Source organism: Fukomys damarensis, unplaced genomic scaffold (assembly GCF_012274545.1).
Source record: "Fukomys damarensis isolate Sample0158 unplaced genomic scaffold, DMR_v1.0_HiC HiC_scaffold_18, whole genome shotgun sequence".
NCBI classification, from domain to species: Eukaryota; Metazoa; Chordata; class Mammalia; order Rodentia; family Bathyergidae; genus Fukomys; species Fukomys damarensis.
The window spans coordinates 50,475,536-50,497,371 of record NW_022900930.1 but is presented as its reverse complement, the minus strand read 5'-3'; the positions used below and the strand labels follow the sequence as shown (position 1 = coordinate 50,497,371).

At 45.7% G+C, this 21,836-nt stretch overlaps 1 long non-coding RNA gene and 1 pseudogene across 1 annotated transcript; both read right to left on the bottom strand.

Annotated features, from left to right (window-relative positions):
- Nucleotides 1-11,393: 11,393 nt before the first annotated feature.
- LOC109118287 lies at nt 11,394-13,665 on the bottom strand. Its single transcript, XR_004517899.1, has 3 exons — nt 13,592-13,665; nt 12,099-12,261; nt 11,394-11,470 (listed from the first exon to the last, which is right to left on the bottom strand). It is a non-coding gene; the product is annotated as an uncharacterized LOC109118287 (long non-coding RNA).
- A 3,183-nt stretch (nt 13,666-16,848) lies between these two features.
- The window catches only part of LOC117286778, a 6,850-nt pseudogene continuing 1,862 nt past the window's right edge, over nt 16,849-21,836 (bottom strand).

Sequence of the window (21,836 nt, the reverse complement as noted above, 5' to 3'; positions counted from 1 at the left end):
GCTCTGGAGTGAGGCGGGCCAGCCGGAGGTGCTCAGACAAGAGTCTTGTGTCCCTGGTCTCAGGAAGCAACAGCGACCACACAATGGCAGGCAGACTTCTCATATTTATGGGACACTTGGAGGGGTCATAAATTAGGGGGGTTTCCTGGGCTTACTTTCTGTTGCTCACTTCCGACCACAGTGGTGAAAGAGCACTTGGGCAATTAGATATGGAACTGGGCCATGAGGTGCCACCCTAGAAGGACGTCCTGTCCTTGGGAGCCTCTCATGCTTGTGACTTCCTCACGGCCAATGTGGAAGACCCTTTGGTGCTGAGGGCACTGGCTAAGGCTGAGCAAATGCAGCAGTGAACTATCACAAGTCACAAGGAGACACCTGCCTGCCTCTCACAGCTCACACTGTGCTACGGTGACTGGGATAAAAATTCCAATGGATACTCAGGATTGGAATTGGACCCAGTTCTCAATTAGCAGCCCCCAACTTTGGCCCAACCGTGAGAGCAAATAATGACTGCTGAGCAGAGTAGTCATTTCAAGCTCCATGTGAGAGGCTACACCCCTCAGGTAGGCGGAAATGCTCCTTAGGTTTTGGTAGATTTGCCCTGCAAGATTGACATGTAGTTTCCATGGGGCCACCTGGGAGGACACAGGTTTCCAGGGTGGCCATTGGAGTTCTTCGCCTGGGCTTCAGGGTTATCTGGCACCATCCGGACCCAGCATACCTGAAAGGAATGAAAGTCCCCAATGCCCCTCCCTCAGGTTGTGGAGGACCCTACCCTGCTCACCTGGTGATGTGTGCCCAAAGGCTCTGCACCTAAACCAACACCAGCCAGGCCTATGAGCCAATGCATGCCCAGGAGGACCAGCATGACACTGATTGCTTGGGATGGCCGGGATCTATGTCACAGTCCTTCTGGCTTTTGAAGCTGAGCTCCTAACACACCTGCATACATGCAAACACAAACACCCCACTCTTCACCTTCATCACCCTCCTGCTGGCTCATGAAATGGCACCATTTCTGCGGAAAAGAAGTGACAGTGCCTCTCTGAGAAAATGCATACCCAAGGTAAGGTTGCTGAGTAGGTAGTGGTATGTGCTGGACTGCTGATCAGTATGGCCATAGAGGTGGTCGTGCCTTCTGATTTCCATGCACGGCAGTGTCCAGAGCACCACTGTCTTTGATAAAGCTGCGTGTGTCACCTCTGAAGGACTGACAGCAGCTAAGTGAGAGAGGGATCATTGGCTTTCAAACTTAAGAAGGGACACCGCCTCACCTCCTGTGCCCGGTGGCCCTGTGTTCCACCTGGAAGGTAAGATGGCGTCCCCAGAGCAATGATTACTGGCAGTGCAGCAAGCTGGCAGTATAAGGATTTGAAGAATGGGTCTTCAGCAGTTGTACGAAGAATCGGTCTTCAGCAGTCGCAGTGGGTGCTGAGCAAATGTGGAGCGTGAAAGGAGAAGTGGCGGTGGGTGCAGGTGGAGAGGCCCCACAGTTGTGACAACAGATGTCGGAAAGGGGCCGCAGATGCCAGAAAGGCAGCCTCTTTGCACCCAGAGTGCGCTCTAATCCACTGGCATTGGCCCAGGAGGCCGGGAGAATCGCAACGTTGGGAAATCTGATTAGATGTGGGTGTTGTAATACATGGGTCTCCCAAGCCCACCATTTTTGCAAAACTAGTAAGGCTGCTTCACAATCTGGCTTGGCCTTTGTGGTTTCCTTGATGAGGGAGAAAAGCTGATGGGGCTTCACTTAAGGTCAATGTAGATTTCAGCCAAAGGCCGCTCCAGCGGTTCATCTGCAGGGTACTGAGCAAAGCATGAAATCAGGGAAGGGGCCTGGCCAGGGGTGGGGTACTAGCTCTGGCCAAGCATGGTATCCAGTGAGTGACAAGGCACATATCCTCTATAACATTAAGGATAAGCTCCTTTGCTCAAGACTTTGTGGTCAAGGGGAGATTCGTTGGTGTCTCCACTTCCAGTGAGGCCACAGTTTGCCTCAACGACCTCTTGGGCTGAGGTTCTGCGGGGAGCTGAGGCAGCACCGTCTCCATCAAGTAGCTCCTGGGTGGTGGCGGTGCTGTGAGGGAGGTCATCTTCCTAGCTGCCACCCAAGAGGACAAGCCCTGTCTGCATTCTGGGGATTACAGTTGGCTGATGAGGCCCTCACAGAGCATCCCTGCAGAAATTCCTGCTGCTTTGCGGGTCACCCAGGCTCATTATCTCCTGTGCGTCCCGGAGGAGCACTTGGTGAGAGCCAGAGTGGGGTCCCTCAGTTGGGGAGGATGTTTTCATCCACATGGACGTTCGCTCTGAGGCGCGTGCATGTCCTTGCCCTGATGCACACCCTCGGGACACAGCCTGCATTTGAGTACATAGCAGTACTTGCTACACATCCACTCCAAAGCTAGGCCATGGTTCAGGCTGAAAAGCCATGCACTGTGTGAGCTGGTGATGCCCAACTCCAAGGACAGCCCAGAGAATGGACTATGCTGGCTCCTGTGCAAGGTGCCCCGGGAGTGAACTGCAGGTCCCTCTGCAGCAGGCATCCTAGCGTTCCTTCGCGTGGTGGCCTTTCTTCCTATGACCCTGTGTTCATGGGACCCTTGGAAGTTCCTGACTGCTCGCCACAGGCTCCCTCCTCAAGCACAGGTGGGGGAACTGCTGTGATCCCGGGCCTCTTTCCTACTCGACTCGTGTCCTGGCGTGGCAGGCTGCTTTGGTGGCTGTGCAGCCGACAGTGGCTCTGGTGTGACAGACCAGCCCCGGGATGGTTGACAGAAGGACTGCGTCTCTGGAGCCCTTGCCGAGTCTCAGAGCAGCCCTGGGGCGGCTGCCTCTGCCCTTGGAGACCTGGTGGTGGAAGTGGTACCAGCCGGGCATTCCGTGGTTCTGTGACCCTTGGCTGGCGGAGTCCCAACTTGGGATTCGGGCACCCCTCTGAGGGCCGCTCCTTTGCCTAAGTCGCTCACGTGTCATTGTATGATAACTTTTTGGGCCCGCTCCTCTGCAGGACAGCACATGGACCTGAGGCTCACGTGGCTGTGCTGCAGTGCACTGTCGGGACAGATACCAGGATCTGTGTGAGCAGGGCCAGTTGGACTCAAACGTCAAGAAGTGGGACCAAAAGAGCTCAGGAGAAGAAAGGGGGACACAGTTCCCTCATGTAGAGGGAGCACCAAGATCATAATGAGAGAAGGTGATTTGGGGTCCTCTTGAGGGCCCCCCATAGCAGAGCTTGGGATGAAGTCCACCTCCTCATCCTTCTGTCCCTGGGCACCTGCATTTCTGGCTCTGAGCCTGGGTTGATGCTGAGGACCCTGGTCTAGGACCTCATCCCTCCTGTCACCCATGGATGGTCCTGGTTTCTCCTTAAGGGAATATCAGGTGTGCCTCAAATGTTGGAAATTCTTAGACGTAGCAACAGTGAAGACACACATATGTATACATGAAATTACTTATTGTGAGTGGTTGGATTACACCTCCCACATATATAACATAATTAAAATATCTAATATGTTAAGCAGTACTCTATTTATTATGACATCCATGTTTACTGGTGTACCCATTACCACGGAATTACATGAAGACATATCATTTCATTCCAGGGATGCAAGGATGCTTCAATGTATGTCAGTCAATCAAAGTAATACAGTGCATCAACAGAATCAAAGATGAAAGTTTTATTTTTTCTCAATATATAAAAAAGCCTTTTGATAAAATTCTATATCCCTTTATGATAACATCTGTAATCAAATTATGCCCAGAGGCATCATGTTTTGTAATTATAATGGCTGTATTTTATAAGATAATTTGAAGTTGGAAGAAAAGATCCAAAGGGGAAAGGGAAGTGAGAGGTGTAGAGGGAAGGAAAGAAGGGAAAGGAATAAATATAAGAAAAGGAAAAAAAAAGAGAAATAAAGTCTTTGTAACTAAGGAGGGGTGGAGGTGTTGAAGGGAGGGCAGGGAAATGGGGAAAAATAAGAACCAAGATGTGTAAGGATACAGATTCCCAACGATGATTGTCATCATATTTTATTCCAAACATGTACTGATAAACAATGAATAATAAACCAACCCCCAAAACTGTAATCTACGTAATACGAAATGGGAAAAGCTGAACACAGTGTCTCTAAAATCAAGAGCAAGAGAAGAGTGTCTACTCACTAATCTTATTCAATATAGAGCTAGAAATTTTAGAGAGAGAAAGGGGGTGCAAATGGGAAAAGAGAGAAAAGAGGAAGTGAACTTACTCCTTTTTTTGCTTATAATATGATTCTCTACTCAGAAAACTCCAAAGGATCCACCACAAGGCATTTTAAATTGATAGAAAATTTCAGTGAAACACTACTATGAGAAAATCAACATAAAAATATCTGTATCTTTCCTGAATACATCAATAACGATCTCACTGAAAAGAGAATTAGGAAAGTGATCTCATTCACAATGGAGTGTTCTCCAAAGTGTATGCATGAACAAAATCCCTGGGAATGAGCTTAATTAAAGAATCAAAAGGACCCAGAAACACATTGAACCAAACACTAAAGAAAAAAGTGAAAGAAGATGCTGGAGGTAGAAAAACCCCTTGTTCATGGATTGAAAGAATCAATATTGATAAAATAATCACAAAATTCAGAGCAATCTATGATTCAATGCAATCTTCATTCCAATAACACTGACATCCTTCACACAAAAGGAGCAATTTTCAAAGGAAGGTAGGAGCCCGAATGTGGTGGTGCAGGCCTGTAATCCCAGTACTCGGGAGGCTGAGGCAAGAGAATCACCACAGGGCTGAGGCCAGGCTGGGCTACATAGAGAGTTCAAGGACAGCTTGAGCTGCATAGTGAGACCCTTTTTCAAAACACACGAACACACACACACACACACATTCATACACAAACACACACACACATATGCATGCACACACCTCACGTAGAAACACAAAAGACATAGGATGCAAAGAAATCCTGAATAAAAGGAGCATTGCACCTGAAACCTGATTTATAAACACAGGACAGAGCCATAGTAAGGAGAACAGCATGGAATTGACAGAAAGCCAGACCAATGGAAAAGAAGATCCAGAAATGAACCCATGAAGGCACAGCCAACTGATCCTTTCCAAAGTTTGCCAAAGCAGATGTTGGATAAAAACAAGCTCTTGAAATATTGCTAGGGAAACTGAACATTGATGCAGAGAACACTGAAACTAGATCTCTGCCTGTCACTATGCACAAAATTTATTTAAAATAAACCAAAATATGTAATTCAGCACCTGAAACTATGAAATGACTAGAAGAAAACCAAAGAGAACAACTCTGTCTAAATGTCTTGTAGAATTCAGCAGTGAGGCCGTCAGGAGACTTTTCTTAGTAGTTATGTTTTTTATTGTGCTTTCAATTTCATAGAATGATATCGGGTCATTTAAAATTTTAGTTCGTTTTAATTCAACTTTGGTAATTCATACACATATAGGAATCTGTGCATTTCTTCTGTATTTTCCATCTTGCTGGCATATAGTTTCTGGAAGTGGTTATTAATGATCCCCTGGACTTTTTCTGGGTCCATTGTAATTTCACCCTTTTCATTCATAGTTACAACAATTTGAGCCTTTTCTTTCCTTTCCTTGTAAGGTTTTTATAAGGTTGGATGTTTTTACATGTCATTCTTTTTTATCCTATCAAAGACCAATTCTTGGCATCATTGATTTTTTTGTATTGTTATCTTAGTCTCTATTACATTATTTTCTGCCTTGATTCTTCATTATTTCCTTCCTTGCATGAGCTTTGGGTTTCAACTGCTCGTCTTTTTCTGGAATCTCAAGGTTAAGCAGCATGTTATATAATTGAGCTCATTCTGTTTTCCTGAGTATTCTCTGCTATGAATTTCTCTCATAAGCCTCCTTTCATTGTGTCCCATAGATTCTGATATATTCTCTTGTCATTTTCATTTGATTGTAGGAACTGTCTGATTTCTTCTTTAATTTCCTCTGTGATCCATTGGTTATTCAGAAGTGTGCTGTTCAATTTCCATGTATTTATGAAATTCTTGTGGTTATTCTTGCTATTCATCTGCAGTTTCATCACACCATCGTGTGATAATATAGAGGGGATAACTTCAATTCCTTTGCACTTACTTAGACATGTTCCATGTGTGAGTAGGTGGCCTATTTTGGAGAATGATCCATGGACAGCTGAAAAACATGTGTATCTCTGTAAACATCTGATAAGTTTATTTGTTCAAGAGTTTGACTGAGTTCTATTAATTCATTGTTTAGTTTTTGTCTGGTTGATCTATGTATTTGTGACAGTGGAGTATTGAGGTGTTCCACTACTACTGTATTAGTGCTTATAGGATTTGTCATGTACATTAGTTTTTTGTGTTATATACTTAAGCACACTAGTATTTCATTCTTATGTATTTATGATTGTCATCTCTTTCTCTTGGGTTGTTCCCTAAGGATGTCATGTCCTTCTTTGTCTCTCTCAGTCAGTGTTGGTTTGAAGTCCACTTGATCTGCAAAGAGGCTACCTACTCTTGCTTTTTTGGGTTCCTGTCACATGGAGTATTGCTTTACACCCTTTAACTTTCAGTCCATGTGTTTCTTTTTAAATTAAGTGTGTTTCTTGTATGCAGCATATTGTTGGATCTTGCTTCTTGACCCATTCTGCCAGTCTTTTTCTTTTGATTGGTGAATTGAGACCATTAACATTGGTGGTTATAACTGATATGTATTGACTTATCCTTGTCCTGAACTTTTATTTTTGTTGGATTCAACCCCTTTGCATTTAATTTCTTGTTGTGCCTGACAGAATGAATCTGTCATTCTGCTGGGCTTCCTGGGATTGTGATCCTCATTATCTTTTCCTAGGATATTTTACAATTATGTGGAGTGCATGTTTGGTGTTCATGTAGTTCCTAAGGTGCTGTTTGTCATGAAAGTATTTTATTTCTCCATCAATTTTGAAAGATAGCTTTGTTTTACACCTTTAGGGTGTAAAATACATAAATCCACTCTCTTCTTGACTTGTGGATTTGTGTTGAGAAGTCTGCTGTGATTCTGATGGGCTCTCCTTTGTGCATGATTTGTTTCTTTTCTCTAACTGCTTATAAAATTTTGTTCTTCTCTTGTGTTTCTGGAATCTTAAGATATGCCTATGTGTAGCTTTTTTTTTATCATGGCTAGTTTCAGTCCTATAGGAGTGTCTTATCTGTACATCATGTTCTTTTCCCCATTTGTGAAGTTTTCTGCTATTACTTTGATGAACACTTTTTTTAATGTCATCTGCACTCTCTCCTGTTACTACACTGACTCCAATCAGTCTTATTATTATTCTTCAAATCATCTGGCAGCTGCTGGATTGATCTCTCATGGTCCCTTAGTATTCTTAAGGGATTTTTCATTCCCTGGTCAATAATTGCAATCCTACCTTCTATATCTGAAATTCTATCCCCTCATTGGCTCATTCTGCTGTGTGAACTTTCAATGGAGGTTTCAATGTCCTGGAATCTTTTTGAATCTGTTTATGGATTCCATTTGTTTCCTATATTGGGATTTCATCATGTTCCTCAGCTCCTCTGTCTTTTATTTTTCTGTGTATGTTTCTCTCCAGATTTATTAATCATGTCTTGTACTATGGGAACAAACTCTGCTGTTATCTGAGAAATTATTTGTGACTTCATGTTTTCCAGATCCTCTTTCATTGACAGTGCAGGGAGTCCAGGTGGTTCAGTATCAAATTCTTCCATCTCATTTTCTTTTGAGATGCCTTAGGTGATCTGGAAGTCTGGTTTTGGGTCTTGTTTCTGTGCCTTCTTTCAACAGATGCAGGTTGCTGTGCCTTTCTTGAGACCACTTTTTGCTCACCCACTCACCAAATGCCTTTTCTCTCCTGCTCACCAGTGCACCAATTCCTGCGTTCACACCATACCGCTATGGGGCAGGTCTCTGACTAAAGCTTGTGTACCTGTGCTGGTCTGTCCATTGGGCCTAGGTTTGGCAGGTTTGCCCCAGCCCATGGGGTCAGAGTAAATCCCTAACTGGGATCTTCCTGCAGCCACACTGGTCTGGACCTCACCGTTGCTCCCTAGGATCTGTGCACACTCATAGATGCTATGGTGGGGGGCTCTTACTGAAGCCTTTGTGCCTCTACAGCTCTTTCCTGGGTGGGTCTAAGCTAGGCAGGGTTGCTGGAGTCTCTGGGGCTGGGGAGGATCTCTGGCTTGGATATTCGTTCAGCTACAGAGATATTTTAGGTGGTGAGAAACAAGGAAATCTCCACGAAACCTTGTGTTAGGCAGCTTTCCAATTGCTGAGCCACAATGCCTGACAACCAAAACCTAAAGGAGATTTCTTTGGCCCGTCGCTTCAGTCCACGAGTAGTTGAGTTCAAGGTGGAAACAGCATGGTAGAAGCGCATGGTGGAGCAGAGCTGCTCAGTTCATGGAGAACAGGAAACAGAGCAGAGGAGCAGAGAGGAAGACGCCATGGCCCAGATGCCGTTTTTCGTGAGCACATGCCTCCAAGACCACCCAGATACCCTCAGAAGATGCTTCCTTAATCCCCTAGAAGGCTCCACCACCAGTGGAACTGACAGACGACCTTGACCATCATAACTGTAAAACAGGACCGTTGTCAAGGCAGCTGCCACCCTCAATGCCACTTCTCAAGTTTCTTGTGGTTGGGGGGAGCAAGGAAGACTGCGATGCAGAGTGTGCCACACACACTCACAATTGTTACTCTGAATGCTGAAAACACCATGGATCCAAGGCAGCATGCATGAAGCTCCTTTCTTCTTTCTGATATTATGCAAATATACAGCAAAACTGAATAATAACATAACAAGAAAATAACAGCAGGGAATACACTGCATGTCATCTTCAAAGTGGTTACTCAGAGTGCAAGACTTAAAGAAAAGAGTCTTACAAAGGAGGAAGACACAGATAAGAGCACAAAATTTTCATTTCAGTGAACTACAGAAATTAGTGTATAGATGAAACCAATTGGCAATATATTAAAATATTTTGAAGTGGTGGAATAGGTAATTCAGGGAGTTTGTGAAGTTCTAGCTATTTATATATTATATTCTCACATAAAAACAAATGATATTTAAGCTTGTGTTCCTGTGCTATTTTGCTTAGCATTATATTTTCAAATTGCATCCATTTATTGACTCAATTTTCTCTTCTTCATGGCAGAGATGTCCTCCATTGTACACAAAAACGACTCTTTCCTTGTCCATGCATCTGCTGAGTGATATATGTGTCATTTCTAAACTCGCTATTGGAATACACATGGGTGTGCATGGAACCCTAGCATATGATGATGCTAACTCTTCAGGAAAGATATCTAGAAGGAACAGCTGGATGAAATGGAATTTCCATCGTTAGCTTTATGAGGGGTCTTCACAGATTTCCAAGTGGTTGGATTAATTTACATACCAAACCAGAGTCTGGAAGAATGCCTCTCCCACACGCTTCCTTGCCAGCATTCCTTATTACTAGATGTTTTGATTTGATGATAACCATTCTTTCTGGGGTAAGATGGTGTCTCAGTGCAATTCTAACTTGCATATCTCTAATAGCCAGTAACAATGAATATGATTTCATGTATTTATTCACATCTGTACTTCTTTTTCTTTGAAATGTCTATTAATTTTTTATTGCCTATTTTTTGAATGAGTCTTTTATTTGGGGAGATCTGCTTTTTTTGAGTTCTCTATATATTTTAGGTGTTAGTGCTCTGTCCAAGGAATAGCTAGCAAAATTGATTTTTCAGTCTGTAGGCTGTGTTTTCACTCTGCTGGTTATTTCTTTTGTTGTGCAGCTTCTTCATTTGTTATGGTCCCATATGTTGATTCTTGGTATTATTTCATTCTGTTAAAAAAGTCATTGCCTATGCTTATGTCTTCAAGAGTTTTACCTATTTTATATTTCCGCTGATGAAGTGTTTCTAGTTTAGAAATTGGATCTTTGGTTTATTTTGCGTGTAGTTTAGTTCATGGGGAGACACTATTTATTAAAGAGGCTGTTGCTCCCCAAGTGTGTGATTTTGTCCCCTTTGTCAAAGCTCAGGTGTGTGTCAGTTTGTTTCTGCATCCCCCATTCTATACTATTGATCAGTGATTCTGTAATCATTAATTACAGGCTTTTGTGCCCCTAAGATCATGCTTTGAATCCTGTTTTAATCGCTGCAGCTCTATAGTATAATTTCAGGTGTGTGTGCCTGAGGCTCTGCATGTGTGCGTGTGGAGTGTGTGTGTGCTGGGGGTGACAGCACGGGATATAAACCAGGGGTAGCTGGTGATGTCCCAGAGCAGTCTGTGCTGAACTAAGACATTCTGCTTCTGTTGTCGCCATTCTTTCCTTCGACCCGATTTTCCTGCCTCCCATGGCTGATCGGTCGGATGTTGTGTGTGTTCTAACACCCCAGCACCCAGAAACATCTTAGGGTCTCTAGCTTGCTGAGAGCATTTTGCCTAAGTGCACACACATTATTTTCCAGGCAGTATCAGGTTCTCAGCAGCTTAAGCCAACTCTAAGGAGTTGTTCAAAGTGCACCTGAGGAATTCTCCATGTATACTTCTTATCTTGGAAATCACCTTGATATGTACAAACCCCAGCTGCACTACTTGTGGGTAGAAAATAATAATAATGAGCACACCTCAGGATGCGGCTCCTTGCTTTTCATCTTGCTCATCTTGTCTTTCCTAACAGCGTTTGCTAATGTTACTTAAAGTTGTCTTAGTGAAGGTGATACAACCCTCTGCCGAAAAGGCACAGGCACCACCTGGGCCAATTCAAGAATGGCCAGCACTTTGGAAAGGACTGGTCATCGTTCTAAGGAGTGAAGGCCTCTCTACCTGGTAAACTTGAGCCTAACGATCGTTACTTTGCCTATGATGTGGGAAATGTCCTTGAAATTCACTTCTAAGGAAGGCAGCTCTCACTGAGAAGAGCAACAGCTACCAGAAAGCACATCCTCATATAAACTTCACGTCACTCTGTGGACAGAGCCTGTGCTCATCACTGTAGTTCCTGGCATTTGACACCGGTTTTGTTTTCAAGGAGGTTATTTAACATTCTAACCACTGCAACTCAGAGTCCCGACAAAGCTACCAAGGAAACATCACAGAAGCACAGTAAAAGGTGGCTTGCAGCAAGGGATTTATTTGAGATGGAGAAAGAAAGAGAAAGACTTGACTCAGGGACAAACTACTGACTTTTATGTTTCAATGCAATTTTTATTTTTAGTTTTTTAGCATTGCAAATTGAAATCAGTGCCTTATGCTTGCCAGGCAAGTGCTACACTGCTGAGCTACTCCCCTGGCCCTCAGGGAAATTTTTAAAATCATTTTTACAGCTTTGGATTCTCAGCGGCAGCAGCGTCTGAGAAGAGTATTGTTGCAGAATCCTGTAAGAATTTCCCTTCCACGACAGAATAGTCTGCATCGGCAGGCCTTACTTCTCCATACACCTGTGGACACAGAGCGAGCGTCAGGCAACCAGTACAGGGCCATCCAGCTATGCGTGTTAATCAAGTGGTGGAGAAGGTGCCTTCTAGGTGGACACTGCCTCCTCTGTCTTAATAGGTTACAGACAGCAGCATGAAGAGCTACAATCAGGGCTGATGGATACACTTTACACCCTCGGGTCCCACACAAAGTGGAGACCTCTTGTCCTGTGTCTTCTCTTCTGTTCCCCATGCCCCATCACACAATTAGGTGGACATGTCCTCCCGTAGATCTCCCATTTCCAAAGCTCTTATTATTGGAGCTTCAAATAGAGAATAAGATGTTAGAGAATCCGTGGATTATATCAGATTAGGGAATAAGATACCCTCCTATTGACTAAGCCTTTGCATTAGATTCAGCTAGAACAAATCTGTAAGCCTTTTCATATACTGAACCTTAGTCTTTGATTTCATGTTTGGAATCAACTCTTTCTCCGAGAACACATCGTGGATTGATTTAGCTCTTAATGTTCAGAGAGGAAAGACAGGTACAGGAGGTTAAATAAAGTCAGCTAATTCTAAACGCAATTCCAGATCCTGTCTGCCCTACTCTCGCTGAACCGCGTGTGTCCGTCCTGTTGACTTCTCTCACCTGCATCTTGAAGAGCGGAGCTTTCCTCCCCAGGAAAGATAACTGCAACCTGCTCCTCTTCCTCAATGTGGTCAGCTCTTCCTGGGAGAGGCTCAGCCTGGGCCTGCAGGGCCAGCAGGAGGATGGCAGCGAGGAGGGTGAGGGTCCTCATGGCTGGGAGTCCCTGAGGATGGAGAGCAGGATCCCGGTGTGTGGGAGAGAGGAGTGAGGCTGTATTTATGGTCAGTTAGGATAAGGCTCAGAGGCTGAGGGTGCAGTGAGGGAAGCTGTGTGTGTGATGAGCCTGGACAGAGCTGCCGTTGCCCTAGCGTCCCCTGGAAGCCCCATGCTCTCCTGGCGTCCACAAGGCTGTGCCTGTGTCTTCAGTGTCTCTCCTAGCTCAAGCCAATAGTGGGAATGAAGACTTTGTGTTCTTTGTGTTTCTAATTCCCCTTTGACTGAACCCTTACTTTTAATATTAAACACAGACAGGAAATTGTGCTTTCATTCATTATGCCCAGAGAATCAATGATTCTGCATTTCTAATGTGGACTGTGATGCTGCGATGGTGTAGCCTGTGTATCACATCTGTGTCCTAGGGCAGCAGACAGTCACCACTCATCATGGTTGGGGTGTTTCCACACTGTGAAGGGGGTTTTGGGGTTACTGGTTGAGCAGGTTCCTGCAGTAGCATTTGTGGACATCTCACTGATGCTATCACGCTATGGTCTGATAGGAACTCAGGGTTACATTATGCACGGTGTTGGTTTAACACTTAAAAGTGTTTATTTTTTCCATATTTTCCAAGGTATGAATGGCAAGTTAAACCTGTTTATAGCTAAAGTGTGAAATCTGCAGATTAGATGTCTCTGTGTGTTTGTGTGTGTGTGTGAGTATGTGTGTCTGTGTGTGTTTTACTGGAGATGTGTCTGAATCCTGATGTTTTAAAGGCCTAAGTATAATCTATGAAACAGAAGAACCACATTAGAAAAGGAAAACAAAGAGTTGAATTTCTGGACATGGATCTCGGCAGTGATTTCTTGTACAGGACACCAAAAGCCAGGGCAACTGAAGAAAAAGCAGACAACTGGGGTCATATCAGATTAGAAAGCTTGTGCACCACACAGTACTCACTCGGGTGAGAGAAAAGGAAACAGGACCTAGTTGAATATTTGCAAATTATATCCAGAATATGTAAGCAGCCAACACAATTCAACAACAAATAAAAAACAACTTCAATACAAACGTGTGAATACACATTTCTCCCAGTACGAAGTTCTGAGAAGCCATTGTTTTTCCACTGGCTGGATGTGGAGGAGACCTGTGCTTCCCTCAGAACCTTCACATTTCTCAGGAGCTTAGTAGGGAGCAACTACTCTCATCAGCCAAAGGAGCCCGCACAGAGGAAGCCAGCACCCAGGCTCTGTGGCGCGGCCTCCCTTGGAGGTCAGATGGCAGCCCAGCTCCCAGCAGAGAAGCACAGAGCGAATGAGCAAGAGGTTTCCCTTACTTACAGCTCTGGAGTGAGGCGGGCCAGCCGGAGGCGTTCAGAAAACAGTCTTGTGTCCCTGGTCTCAGGAAGCAACAGCCACCACACAATGGCAGGCAGTCTTCTCATATTTATGGGACACTTGGAGGGGTCATAAATTAGGGGGGTTTCCTGGGCTTACTTTCTATTGCTGATTTCCGACCACAGTGGTAAAAGAGCACTTGGGCAATTTGATATGGAACTGGGCCATGAGGTGCCACCCTAGAAGGATGTCCTGTCCTTGGGAGCCTCTTGTGCTTGTGACTTCCTCGTGGCCAATGTGGCAGAAACTTTGGTGCTGAGGGCGCTTGCAAAGGCTGAGTAAATGCAGCAGTGAACTATCACAAGTCCCAAGGAGACACCTGCCTGCCTCTCATAGCTCACACTGTCCTACGGTGACTGGGATAAAAATTCCAATGGATACTCAGGGTTGGAATTGGATCCAGTTCTCAATTAGCAGCCCCCAAACTTTGGTCCAACCATGAGAGCAAATAATGACTGCTGAGCAGAGTAGACATTTCAAACTGCATGTGACAGGCTACACCCTTCAGGTAGGCGGAAGTGCTCCTTAGGTTTTGCTAGATTTGCCCCGGGAGATTGATATGTATGCACCATGTAGCCATCTGAAGGACACAGATTTGCAGGGTGGTCAGTGGAATGGATTGTCCAGGACTACAGGGTTGTCCTGCACCATCTGGAACCAGCACACCCGAGAGTGCTGATGAGAATGAAAGTCCCCGATGCCCCTCCCTCAGGTTGTGGTGGACCCTACCCTGCTCACCTGGTGATGTGTGCCCAAAGGCTCTGCACCTAAACCTAAGCCAGGCCTGGGAGCCAATGCATGTCCAGGAGGACCAGCATGATACTGAGTGTTTGGGATGGCCAGGGTCTATGTCAGAGTCCTTCTGGCTTTGAAGCTGAGGTCCTAACAGATGTGCATACATGCAAACACAAACACCCCACTCTTCACCTTCATCCCCCTCCTTCTGGCTCATGAAATGGCACCATTTCTGTGGAAAAGAAGTGACAGTGCCTCTCTGAGAAAATGCATACCCAAGGTAAGGTTGCTGAGTAGGTACTGGTATGTGCTGGACTGCTGATCAGTATGGCCATAGAGGTGGTTGTGCCTTCTGATTTCCATGCAGGGCAGTGTTCAGAGCACGACTGGTCTTTGTTCAAACTGAGTGTGTCACCTCTGAAGAATTGACAGCAGCTAAGTGAAAGGGGGCATCTCCCCTTAGACCTAAGAAGGGATACGGCCTCACCTCCTGTGCCCAGTGGCCCTGTGTTCCACCTGGAAGGTGGGATGGCCTCCCCAGCGCAGTGATTACTGGTAGTGCAGCCAGCTGGCAGTTTAAGGTTTTGAAGTACTGGACACAGGTCTGAACTTCTCAGGTCCACTTTGGGGTGCTGGGCATCACGTGATGGTTTTAGGTGCCAGGGCTTCAGCATCCGGGCTCGGTGCCCAGGAAGTGTGGAGTGTGTTGGGAGAACTGGCAGTGGGTGCAGGTGGGGAGGCCCCATGGTTGTGACAACAGCTGTCGGAAAGGGGCCGCAGATGCCAGAGAGGCAGCCTCTTTGCACCCAGAGTGTGCTCTAATCCACTGGCATTGGCCCAGGAGGCCGGGAGAAAGGCAACGTTGGGAAATCTGAGTAGATGTGGGTGTTGTAATACATGGGTCTCCCAAGTCCACCATCTTTGCAAAACTAGTAAGGCTGCTTCACAATCTGGCTTGGGCTGTGTGGTTTCCTTGATGAGGGAGAAAAGCTGATGGGGCTTCACTTAAGGTCAATGTAGATTTCAGCCAAAGGCCGCTCCAGCGGTTCATCTGCAGGGTACTGAGCAAAGCATGAAATCAGGGAAGGGGCCTGGCCAGGGGTGGGGTACTAGCTCTGGCCAAGCTTGGTATCCAGTGGGTGATGGGGACCAAATCCTCTATAGCATTAAGGAGAAGCTCCTTCAGGGGTGACTTTGTGGTCAAGGGGAGATTCGTTGGTGTCTCCACTTCCAGTGAGGCCACAGTTTCCCTCAACGACCTCCTGGGCTAAGGTGCTGAGGTCTGAGGCAGCACTGTCTCCATCATCAAACTGAAAGAACAGTCTTGAGAGGACCATCAAGTGCTGTGGAGCTGTGGAGGTCCCTGTGGAGTGGGCTGCAGAGCAGTAGGAGCAGGCAGCTTGGCAGGGTTCAAGAAAGAGCAGCTGTCCAAGCCTTGAGGCAGAGATGTGTCTGGACCCAGCCAGAACAGCACCAGCAATGTGCAGAGGACTTAGGAGTTCAGGGAACAAGAGTGAACAGTGGCATCCCCGTGCCAACGGACCTAGCTGCTTTCATGTCCCGCCGCAGTAACATGATTGTCACTCCTTCCCATGCCTGGCTGGAGCCGTGTGAATTCCAGTGCTCAGGAAAGGGCTCTTGGTCTCACTGAGACCAAGGAAAGGGCTCTTGCCTCCTCTGGCTTGTGTGGCAGGGACTCAGCAGCCCAGGCCCCATGTGAGATTCTTAGCAAGAGCTGTTTCCTCCTCTTCTTTGGGCAGATGCCTCTGAGACTATGAACCCTAAAGTGAAGTAGGAACCATGTTTTCCTTCTTCAGTTTCACTTCTTCCTGTGGTAAGACAATACCTTAGAACCAGAAAAGATGGATGTATGTCCAAGGTCAGGACTCCCACCTCCAAGTCTGTCTGCAGCCCCAATGCCAGTGCACAGCTGACCTCCAGGGTTGAGCTCCAGGGACATCTGATGTGGCTTGAGCTACTTTTTCTCGGGTGTGTGGCTGAGCCGGCATGATCACAGAATATTTAAGTTAGCCTGACCTTTCTACAAGAATCTCCACTGATTTCATAGGGCTGATATTCCGAGGAAGCTAGGCTGAGTGCCCATGTGGGGGTAAGGAAGGGGACTGCTTTCTAGAACAGCAAGACACTGCCCCCAGGTGATGCTGCTCTGCAGCACAGGCAGACCGTGTCTAGGTGGGGGCGACGTGCTGTACTAGGAGTCACTTTCTTGTTGCTGAGACAAAACATTTGACACCCACGACTTAAAGGCTGAGAGGTTTATCTTGGCTCTTGGTTTTCAGAGGTTTTACTCTGTGGTTGGTTGGTGTCAAGGCAGAAGTGGCATGGCAGAAGGGCCTAATCCTAACCCTAAGCCTAACCCTAACCCCGGTAATCTGGTAGCCTGTGCTATTGAGATATCATCCTGCTGCCACTTCTCTTCTCACAGTTGGATGCACTAGGATAGATCATTCGTGTCCTTGAGGTGCAAGGTTAAGCAGAAAGTCCCTCTCCCCAAGTCACCCTGGTGTCACATTCTGTTTGGTAATTTCTGTTGCTTTTTCAATTGTAGTGTTGATTTTAGGTACTGCTTCATTTCATTTCTTAAACTGTCTTTCTGCTTTGCTTACATTTTTCTTTCAATTCTCTTTCACTCGATTGACACATAGCCACAGTGACTGGCAATCTGTAGAACAAAGCCAAGATTTCCAACTTTCTGGAACAAAAGTTCTGCACACCAGCCAATCAGTGTCACCAGTGGTGTCTTCTTGCATACTTAGTTAAATCCAGCACTTCCTAAGAGTCATCACCACTTTTGTATTCTTGGGGAGGGGGTTTCCGGATGCTGTGAAACCACTGGTACCCAGCTTCTGTTATTTCTGAGCTTCTTGTTGTGTGGAATTTTGTTAAATCAGTCAAACAGACCAAGGCAGGTGGCCACATTGGAACCTATCTGCCATCCTCTGGGGAAGCATGAGTGTCCAGTGGAAGGACGACAGGGCAGGACATGATATCTCTTGCAGTGGTGGACCAGAAACATTTACAGTCAGATTCCTTGGGAAAATGCCCTGATTTATAGTGTTTGCATATTTTAATGAATAAGATCTTTTCAACTACAGGTGATGAAAACTGGGTCAAAGGAATTCTTCCCTTTGAGCTAGGGGGAATTAGTTCCAGCTCAGTACAGCTGCTGTATTAGTCAGCTTTTCCTAACTGGGAAACAATATCCAATACCTACAACTTAAAGGAGGAGAGGTTTAATTTGGCTCATGTTTTACAGGGATTCAGTCCATGGTCAGTGTCTTCCAAGGCAGAAACATCATGCTGGAAAGGCGCAGTGGAGCAAGGTTGCTTTATACGTGGAGCTTAAAAGGTAGAACAGGGAAACAGTGACACAAAGGAAGGAGCAAGGGGTCACACACAAAGTGCAAGGCCACCCCTCCCTGATCCTCCCAGGCACATTCAGAAGTGTGCTCTACAAGGCCTTGAAGTTAACACCCCACCACCTGCCACATTCCACCCATAATCAACTTCACACCCAAACACATTTCCTTAAACCATGCTTGACCCAAATAAAGACAGTATCAAGTTTGTAATATGTCTAATGCAAGACACCTATCCTACGTACAACTGGAAACTCAACCACCCCTTTCCCAAAGTCTGAACAGTTCCAGCATTTTTAAAAACTCCAAATCAAAAGCCCTTCTGAAACTCAGAGCATTTGTTAGTTGCAAACTCTGTAATAAATCAGAAGCAAATGACATAATCCCAAGTTAAAATGTGTCAGCATAAACATTCCCATTAAAAAAGGGAGGGATAAGGGATTATAGAAGAAGTGCACCAGAACAAGAGTGCAATCTAGCACCAGAATGTGACTGAAATGCAGCAGTGTTAGGAATGCTGCCAGTGAAGGGAGAGTTACTGTCCTTCAGGGGTGAAAGTGGTGAGCAGTGGGGAAGTGGACCCTGCAGACCAGGTTAGTCCTAAGAATTTCTCCCAATAAATGGTATGTTTTGGAATGGGATGTGGGCTTTGAGTGTCAAAGGAAACAAAATTATAAAAGCCCATAAAAGTGATCAAGAATTCACTCAACCCCATAGCACAGAGGAAAAATACCAGACACGGAACACGTAACACAAAGACCACAAACAGAGAGCCCACCCTTTCGGGCACCATGCACAAATTTCATTTTTCTGCAGATGAGGTGGGTGTGTTTGGAGCATGGTTGGGGGATGATTCCAGGGAACACCCCATTACATTCTTCCCATGCAGTTCACCTAGGGTTTGCTTCCCTATGAGAATCTAACACTGCTGCTGACCTGACTGGAGCTCAGCTCAGGCAGTGATGAGAGTGAGGGGAGCTGTTGTCAACACAGAGAGCTCTGCCCACTGGCTTGGTGTTGGGCTCCCGCTGTGGCCTGTTTACCTGCTTCTGGTACAGGCCCATGGCCCAGGAGTTGGGGACCATTGCTTTGTCTAAGGAAATTGAGTGTCAAGTTCTGCTTGTAAGCAGAGTTCTGACATTCAGACGCAGAAGTGTAAAAGAAGAAGGACTTGAAAGCTGTGTGTTACAGAGATACCAGTACTCTCATGTTTATTGCAGCTTTATTCTCAAAAGTGAGCTATGTGTCCACCAAGGTGCTTGTCGGCGGATGAAGGGAATGCAGAATACACACACAATGGAGTAGCATTCAGTGAGACGAAGAGGAAAACTTTTCACTTGCAGTTGTGCAGGTCAACACAGAAGATAGTATATGAAGTGAAATAATCAACTGCAGAAAGGCCATGCGGTCTCACTCATGTGTGACACCTAAAGCAGTTGATGCCATCGAAATAGAGTAGGACAATCAGGCCCAAGGCTAGGAGTGGGGAGAGACTGGCTTACGAGGACAGAGTTAAAGTTAGGAGGAATGGGTTCTGGTGCTATTGCAGGATAGCATGACTGCAGTTAATAACAGTGTACTGTACATTTTAATGTAACTAAAGGCAGGTTTGCGGTTGTCTCTCTACAAGTACCTGCTAACTGTTTGAGGTGATATATCTGCTAATCACCCCACATTAATCAGTATACACACACCTGAACTTCACAATATACAGTATACATGTGAGCAGTTCTTCCACTTCTGTTCAAAAACTAAGTAAATAAACCAAAGCATTATATTGTGAAAACGACATTGCACCACACTTCTTGAAGTGGGAAGGAAAACCTTGTTCAGAATATTGCAATGAGGATGAGAGCTTGCAATGGGGAAGGAGGTTGACCCTAACTGTCTCCAAGCAAGGAACATTTGTAAGCACTGAAGGGGGCTCCTGGGACAGTGTAGGGGAGTCTCCCTGGGGAGGCCGTGCGTGCCATCAGTTCCTCTGTGCTTGGTCAGGGACACACTGAATCCAGGCCTCTTTCTTCCCTCGGGGACTAAGTCAATCCCATTTCGGAGGGCTGGCTCCACAGCTGACCTGCTTTTCATTTTCTTACTTTTCCACAGGAGTGGCTTGTTTCAGCTGACAATGTCAACTGTCTTGCTGGTATTCAGTAAATAGATTTTTTATGTGCACTACATTTTGGAGTTTGGGGGCTTATTGGAGGCTTCCAAATTACCCTGCTTATCTGGAGACTCTTTTCCATCTTTCTTATTACATCTGTCTGTAGATTAACATGAATCACAGCCCAAAGTAGATTGTCATAGCTGCGACCAGTGAGACCCCTTTATCCAACAGGGGGACAGGGAGTTTCCCTCTAATGCTCTTCTGAGATGTCTGCTGTGAACTCCACTTCATCCTGTTGTCTCACAGCATCTCTTCCTTGAATATGACCTGGCATGTCCCTATCCTTGGACCTGTAGCTCTGTCTACAATGTTGTTCTACCCCTACTTTCACTACATCCGAGTTGCCCATATCTGTTGTGCTTTAGGATAAGATTCACCATGAATTCTTTCTTTGCCACAGTCTTCTTCCATTCTAAAGTTCTAATCTCCATGATGTCACATCTATCTATTAACAGATTAATGTTAATATGTACATAATATCTTATATTTAGGTCTATATGATTTCAAATGGTTCTTAAAAGGTGAACTGTCATATGTACTGGATAGAGGGTCTGGTTTAATGCTATAGGTTTCAATTTTAGCAGATATAATGTAAATTCATAAAGCTAGCCAGGCATGGGCGTGCACACCAGTAATCCCAGCACTTGGGAGACTGAAGCAGGATGACCTGTGTGAGATCAAGGCCAGCTTTAGCTAGATAGTGAGTCCAAGGCCCTTCTGAACTACATACTGAGATCCTGTCTCAAAAACAAACAAACTGCATAAAGCTAAGTAGAGCTGGATAAAATTAACTAACTTAGAAACAACTTTTCCATTACATATTAAGGAGCTATGTAAGCAATAGGTCCACTAATGAGCAAAGCATGGAGCTCTTGTTCTAGTTAAGCGAAGATTCATTCTAGAAATCTTGTAGCTAAAATGTATATGATGGATGGTTTTAATCCTGGGAAGCCAAACAAACAAACAAAATGATTGGCTAAAGATCAACAGGGGGAATGTGGTTCCATTTAAAGTATGCGAATCAGGCCAGAACTCAGTGACCTAGTGAAATTTTGGGAGAAACCACGGTGGCAGGGAGGGGCTGGGTGCACTGCGGGCAAAGGACAGGTGCTATATGAGGGGTGTGGGAATACTCGGCTCCCAGCTTGGGAACAGGGATAATTACAGGAAGACACAAAACCCTGTCCGTGGTAGTCATAAGAGCCTTGAGAAGGCAGCCAGACTTCCTCAGCCCGAGCCCTAGTCTGAGACCTTCGCCCTGTGTACAAAGTGGAAGTCTGGTCTGTGTCTGTGCCAGACCCACAGACTCACCCTGTCCTCCCTGGGGCCCTGTGGACGTCACCTGACGTGGGTAGGGACTGGAGCACTGCTCTGTCCTTGGATGGACAGACCCTCTGATGCCGAGACCCTCCTCAGAGTCTCAGTGGAGTTGGGGGGACATGGGGAAAGAAGACCCCACCTTGCCAGTTCTCTTGGCTCTGTTGTGGAGTCTGTGCTCATGGCTGTGTCCGAGCCCAGGACAACATCGCTTTAGTCTAGAAAGGAAGATCCCACCTGAATCAGTGTACCTTTCTCTGAAAACTCCACAACTCTGCCACTCTATGACTTCTTGAGACCCTGCCCGTAATCAGACCAGTAAGAGTGAGCATGTTTCAATGTGACATTCTTTTTCTGGACGAGTGCTATGGAGTCACACACAGGAGGTCACTGATTCGGAGCAAGCATGAGGGGTCTCAGGTGCATACTGAGTTCCTTACCTGGACATGGTGTGACCTCCTGAGAGGAATCTGAAAGATATCTAGTTGTCCCAGGGAGAGGAGTATCTGGGAGGGGAAAGATGCAGGACTGGCCCCCTAGAGACAAACTGCTAGCCATGAACACGGCCTATTGGGAGAGAAGGCAGAAAACT